The sequence below is a fragment of the Pinus tabuliformis genome, chromosome 5_1 (assembly GCF_031772625.1).
Source record: "Pinus tabuliformis cultivar Carrire ecotype Pingquan chromosome 5_1, CPIR1, whole genome shotgun sequence".
Classification (NCBI taxonomy): Eukaryota; Viridiplantae; Streptophyta; class Pinopsida; order Pinales; family Pinaceae; genus Pinus; species Pinus tabuliformis.
The window spans coordinates 549285692-549292701 of record NC_142305.1 but is presented as its reverse complement, the minus strand read 5'-3'; the positions used below and the strand labels follow the sequence as shown (position 1 = coordinate 549292701).

The 7010-nt window shown below is 33.3% G+C and overlaps 1 pseudogene; it reads right to left on the bottom strand.

Annotated features, from left to right (window-relative positions):
- Window positions 1-4935: 4935 nt before the first annotated feature.
- LOC149165969 (mini zinc finger protein 2 pseudogene) lies at window positions 4936-5607 on the bottom strand (annotated as a pseudogene).
- Window positions 5608-7010: the final 1403 nt, after the last annotated feature.

The following is a 7010-nucleotide window of genomic DNA, read 5'->3' as shown; positions in this document are numbered from 1 at the left end:
CCGTTTTGGGGTGAGTTGGACGGCCAACTTCCCGGGGTCGCGAATTGGTCATATTATCTCCGTTTGACACACGTGATAACCCGTTGGAAAGATCTCTCCGAGGACTACGACTGAAAAGACAATATTTTGCCAAAAATTTTACTGGCGATAGATTTCGCAAAAAACATTGTTTAGGGCCTCAAAATGGCTCCGGAAGTTCAAGACCCGAAAAATGGCTAAAAATAGTAAACTGTGCTATAATTAAGGAAACTGAAAAACTAAAAGAAATAGTTATGGGGGTCCAAATGGGATAGGTGGGTGGCCACCAACATCCACCTGGATCATATGAGTGGGTTGGCCTAACTGGAAACTATACATGTGGATGATATAACCTTGTAATCCATGAATGAGAAGGCATGGTGAACTATGTTTACATTTATGTAATCGAGGGTAATGGAAAAGCTAAGTCGCAAGTTCTTTGGCAAGGAAAGGGTGATACAAAAATAACGACGAGTCCAAATTTTAACGTTAAAGGTGTGATAGAACAATATCACGATCTATCATGTAAAGGAAGTGAAGAAACAACTCATGGTTACTAGAGATAGAGGTAAAACAAATAAAATATTTATGTACATTTAAGAGAAGATTGTTGCATTTAGTGGAGCTATTGAGTATATACATATGAAAATCACAAAGGGAACTTCCAAAAATCAGTCATGGGGAGCTTTTAAATATTTTCTAGGTATTTAGAAACATAGTATATTTTGTATTTAGAATTAATGGAGTAAAATGTTAAATCTATAAAATGATTTTAGATGTATATTTCATTTTATATGTTTAGTGTTGAAAATTTATATATCGAAATCCTATTCAAATCATATTTGATTCGCATTGTGAAAGATCTAATATGTTGTGACTTTGGGATTAAATAAAGTATTAAATATATAAAATAAAAAATAGATATATATTAGGTTTTATATGTTTATTGTAGATAATTTAAAAATGATTATGTGTTCGATTTATTTCAAGCAACAATTAATTGGATAAGCAAGAGCCAAACTATAGTTTGTATCTCCATTAAAGGGTTCAACTACGTGGAATTCACTCATGTGAGTAAGAAAATTGTATTGCTCCAATGATTATGTTTTAATATAGGCTATTTATATAATATTGTAAAGATAAGTTGTGATAGTCAAAGTGCAATTGTAGTAGGAAAAAACATTGTATTATTCTAATAGAAATCATACTTATGAGTAATACCATAATATTACCAATATGGTTGAGGGTAAAAGGGAAGTTGCTGCATAACGTTGACATCTTGAAAAATGTTGGAAGTGATTTTTGAAGTGCAAGTTTATTGTATTAGCGTTAATTATTATTCTCTATTATTTAAATATTGAAAGTGATTTTTGAAGTGCAAGGTTAGTGTATTCGTGTTAATTATTATTCTCTAATATTTAAATATTGTATTGTGAATGGTTAAGTTAATACAATGAGATACAAAGTCAAGGATTTGAGATAAGATTGTTTTCCATGTAAAGGGTTTCCACAAAGAATGTTATGTCTATTGTGTAATTTTTCTACACATTATTGTATTTTAAGAGTATGTTAGGATTTATTGTATTGAACTAGTTTATTAACCTCCCAAGTGATAGTTCAGAATATTTGAGGATGCCATACATAGTAAACTATCTTTGTAAACTAATGTGTTCCACATATGGGATTCAAACAAAGTATCTATAACAATAAGTAGTATAATTCCCAATAACATTGGCCACAACCAACTAAGACAATCCTTTTGGTATGTTCTATCTATTTCTCTGTTATTACCTATATACACACAAGAATGATGTGAATTATCTAATCTAGTTATCTCAATGAGCTTTGATAGATTATTTAGAGGAGGGACTTGCTATGTGGTCTTTGATTCTATCCAACCAAGATTCATGTTGGATTGAGTCCTATAGTGATATGAATTGTCATTTTTGTTGTTATATGAACCATATCCAATCTAGGTTATTTTCAGAGGGGAATAAGGGAAGGGAATCCCATAAGATTTAAAAAAAAGGATTGAAAAATGTAATAGCATGTCTCAAATTTTTAATTCTCACTAGTTCCATTTTAGTCAATAACATTGTTTGTAGCGTCAAGGAAAGTGTCCAATCCATTTCTAATAAGGAAATAGTGAGCATTAGGCAAGTACCTACAATTATCCCGAGATGAGTGAGGCCTCCAAAGAGGACTATGGACAAGGAGTAATTCCTAAAATTTAGGAACTGATCCAGATTGAATCAATATATTTTATGTCATCTATCTCGATGCTTTCAAACTGGAAAAAGTGGAAGAGTAAGCTCACTAGACCACTTATAAAGTGGGACCAGTTTGACAAATTGGGGTTTGAAACCTTATAATATCATTTTGAGGCATCAAACAACATTTATTTGGTGTAAAACTTTTCCGCTTTGGTGCCGCACCTTTTTTTTCATATTTTACACATAGAGACCTCTCAAACGACACAAGAATCTTGTCAACCAGAGCGTGTATGCAAAAATTATGCCACTTAGATGTTCACCTTCTTTTTTTCACCAACATAATTCAAGGAGATATAGTGTCAACCCCTATTATTCATGGAAAATGGGTTAGCCACATGATTATGGTGAGGAAGACCCTACAAGAGTCCATATTCTAACTTTATTTAAGAGTTGAGGTAGTCAAACCTAAACACTAGTAGGATATCAAGATATGTTATAATCAGGCCACTGGGAGGAAAAAAGTTTGCATTCTTTTGAGTTCATTTGTTCCATAAATGAGAAAAAATAACCAAGATGGATAGGAGATAGAGCACACAGAGATGATTTATGCATTGTAATAGCCCATGGGCCCTAGGCCATACTTCTTTGCGCTTACAACTATTTTATATGGAGAGAAAGAGCATAGAGAAACCTCACATCCCAACATGGCTTTCTCCCTAAAGGTTTTCTCATGTCATATCTTGTATCAAATCGTGCTTTGTGATTTTTTATATCACTGTTCTCTATTTTCTGCATAATTTTAATGTATAGATGCAGAAGACTGAAGAGCAATAAAACTATAAAAGTGTATATTTAGTATTTTAAAATATAGTTTTGTGAGATATGTTATGATGAATTGTCCAACCAAATATCCATGATAGTTTATGGTTCAAGAATTTGTGAATCAATCCTATTGTTTTGTGCTCTATGAGATTCTTATACAACTTTGGTCAACCTACAATGGAGTTTCTAATTGGTTGTCTGTCATTTGGAGTAACATTCAACATGTTTAGATAGTCTCATATCATTCGACTACTTGTTGATGAGGATGGGAGCCTCTCTTCACCTTGGATCTATCTAGCACATAAATCTTGTATAATTTCCAAGGAAGTGAAAACATTTCCTCAAATTATTGAACCCTCAAATACGTTTACACTTCCATAAATTTGATTACTCTCAACAATTGATATATACGAAATTAAGATGGATCTATACTTATTTACTCAATATAAGACAGATGGAAACAAAGAAATGATTATAACCAAATACAATATTTGAAAAAATGCTAATACAAACTAAATTTAAAAAATCCTTGAGGGTTACGTCAATTGGTAGACTCCCCATCACTAAAGCACCTTTGCTATTGAGAGATCATGGGTTTGATTCTCTTGACACCCTTGGAATTGGACTCTGTGGTCAAGCCAATAAAAAGCGATCCCTTCAGATAAATATATGAGTAATACAAATATTGCATGGACGCAACAGTCGCCAATTTCTAAAACCAATAAATCACATAAAAAAATACAACTAAATTTAAAAATTAAAAATTAAAATAACCCATATTTCTACTATAACATCCCCACTTGGTAAGTAATGGTTAATAACTAAACCTTCTATCATTCTAGAAATAAAATGAAATCTTATAAATATTAAATCGATCAAATCAGCGGACTCACATCTAAGAACAATATTTTAACAAAAACAAAATATATTAATCTATAAAACACCTATGATTTATTAATTCAAAATGGCCTCGGTTCACCTAGCTTAATGGAAATGAGCGTATGGGAACATCTAAATCCAAAAAAACACCTATGTTGATATTGAAGAGGATGAGGTGCTTTCTATGACAACATGTCATATGCATTACCTAATCGAGAAAACCTTAAACAAGGCATCAAGCATGAAAATTTTAGTTTCAATAGGTGATTGAGTTACCCTCTATGCGAGTAACTACCGTGAAAGATGCTTTACAGCTTACAACCTGTATTTAGACAGTACATGGCTACAACGCAAGTAGAGACAATAACGGGCCGCTATGTTGTAGGAATCTTTTGTACAAACTTCCATTCTTTAGCATTTTAATTTTTCCCAAATTTATGGAAAAAACAGAGAAATATATTCTGTTTTTTCCAATATAGCGGTCAAGAACCCTACAAGAGGATACTGAGTGGAATTCCGCCGAGGCATTCGCCGTTTCTATCACGCGATTTGTGATAGTGAAACGCACACTCTTGTCAACAACAGTTTTCCTATGTCAGTACTGTTCCTAGATCTATCTTCAAATTCATTTCTCGGCAGGTGCCTACTACGTACTAGTCTGAGAAGTATCCGATCCGATGATCTAGCAAGCCATTAAATACCTTAAAATTGACAAATGGTTAACCTAAGCACAGAATACATTTTTGTTCTTGATCACCGACATATATGAACAAAGCTAGCTTGTTCGATAGTTATTTATTCAGACGGAAATGGTCAAACTGGTTCCATTCAGCTGGAAATTTATGCAGGAGATATACTTCCTTGTACACAGAACTAGTTTCAACTTTCAAGCACTGACAACGAAATTTCTCCATAAAACAACAGACAAATATTAAACCATTTAATCATCTACTGGCTAGAACAATACTCTACCTGAGACAGAACTGGATACCCTTACCTCGGATTGGCAGATGATCATCTTTGTTTCGGATTTTAACCGCGCAGTGTCTTGTTCTCAACTTCCCGTCTGTGAAAGCCGCAGTGACAATTGCACGCTGCACATTTCATGGCTGCAGCAGTTCCCTCTTCGCCACTGGCTAAAACTTCTCCGGAACCATCGACCGCATAGTCACCAATGCTGGCAGCGTGATTCTTTCGGCACTCTGCATAACGCACACCGTTCCTAAATGAGGCATCTGCTCCTTTTAGGGTAGCTTCTATGTGCTGTTCTTCGGACGGTCTCATCTTACCCACAGATTTTACTGGCTGAGTTTGAATTGGAATACTTTCTTGTCTCGCTGATGTCAGATCTACCAAAATAGATTTCATTTGATCTGTGAGCAAGATTTCCTTCACTCCTGCATATGTTTGTAACCTAAGAGAATCGATGGTTTCCTTTGGCTGAGCAGCTAGATGGGTTTCGCATCGAAAGATATGGTTGCCCACTTTCCTTTTCATCTCCACTGATCAGCCTCTACTTATATCTAAACATTTATGGGTTTTGAGGTTAATCTAAACATTCACGGCTTTTTAGGTTAGACTTTCCCAGTACATTTCTTAAACCATGATTAAAGTCTCCGTGCGCTGGATACCTAATTTTCTGCAAACGTGCCTCTAGTAGTAACCCAATAGAAATCCGGCCAGCAATCGAAAACTGGACGACCAGAAAGAACTCAGACAGGAAGAGAATAGTCCGAAACCTGAAAAGCTGTTAGGAGACCTAAGAGGATTTGGCTCTAATCTTAAACCTAAAAAGTAGCTAAATTCCAGTCGATCATTAACATCTTCATATGACCCCAAAAAGGCGAACACAAGGGCCCTCATCAAAGATACCTAGTACATATACATCTTTACGATAAATGAGTTGGACAGGACAAGAAGATCTCTCATCGGCTCTACAACACTATGTTCATTATTTCTTCTACTAACAACTAAAGCCAATATAAATGAGATTTAATAAGAAGAAAACACAATCATGACCCGTGTTTCATTGAGCATATATCTATAGCAATCAGAGCATCCTGTGTTGAAAAGTCCCTACCTCGCTTCTGGGAAGGACAGTTTCTGCGTGCCGAATCTAGTGAATGCTTCATAACATTTATGACAGTTGTGCTCAAAGCAACTTTGTTTGTGATAGTAATTATTTATTAAATTAGACATTATGGTGAAGATGCCTAAATTGTAAAATAACTTATATCATAAATATTTATTTTAGAATTATGAAATTGTGTGAACAGTTAAGTTATAAATTTAATCTAAACTATCTACCAACGTAAAATCATATTAAATGTGTTAGCATGGTTATTTATTAACTCAATTCAGGTCGTATTACTGAAATTAGAATATAAAAAAAGATAAATTAAAATGAGATTGAGGAATGCATGTTTAATTTTAAAAACAAAATCATTATTCTTTTTAACCTATAAAACCAATTAATTATCAATAGAATGGCATAGTTTAAATAAGTCATTTATTTAGGAGATACTTAAATATAAATACAATTGTGCAATTGAGAGAAATAATTTATAGAAATGTTACAATTATGAGAAATTTAAGTGAAGACAATGTTTTCATTATTTTAGGAAATAGTACACTAAATTAATAATGTAGATTTAAGCTACATTTGAAAAGCTCCATAACACAACTCAAAATGTAGATTTAAACTACATTTGAAAAGCTCCATAACACAACATGGTCCAAAGCATATACACAAGAATTAGTCTTATTATTACAAATAAACTACACAATGAGCACCATCAAGAAAAACAAATTCAATTGTGAACACATGTAGACTCTAGTCATAGAAATGGTCTAAAAGTTTTCATTACATAATTTCTATCCATATGAAAGCCACACCTAACAAGAAATTAACATAATGTTAAATGCAAGTGAAAAAAATATATCTTCTATATTATGAAGAGAAAATATATGAATTGAGATACATTTAGAATACATACTAAGTAACTATCATAATAGCAACTAATCCAAAGTCTATGGTCATTATTTAGTTCTATAAATTTGCAATCCAACAATTTGGTA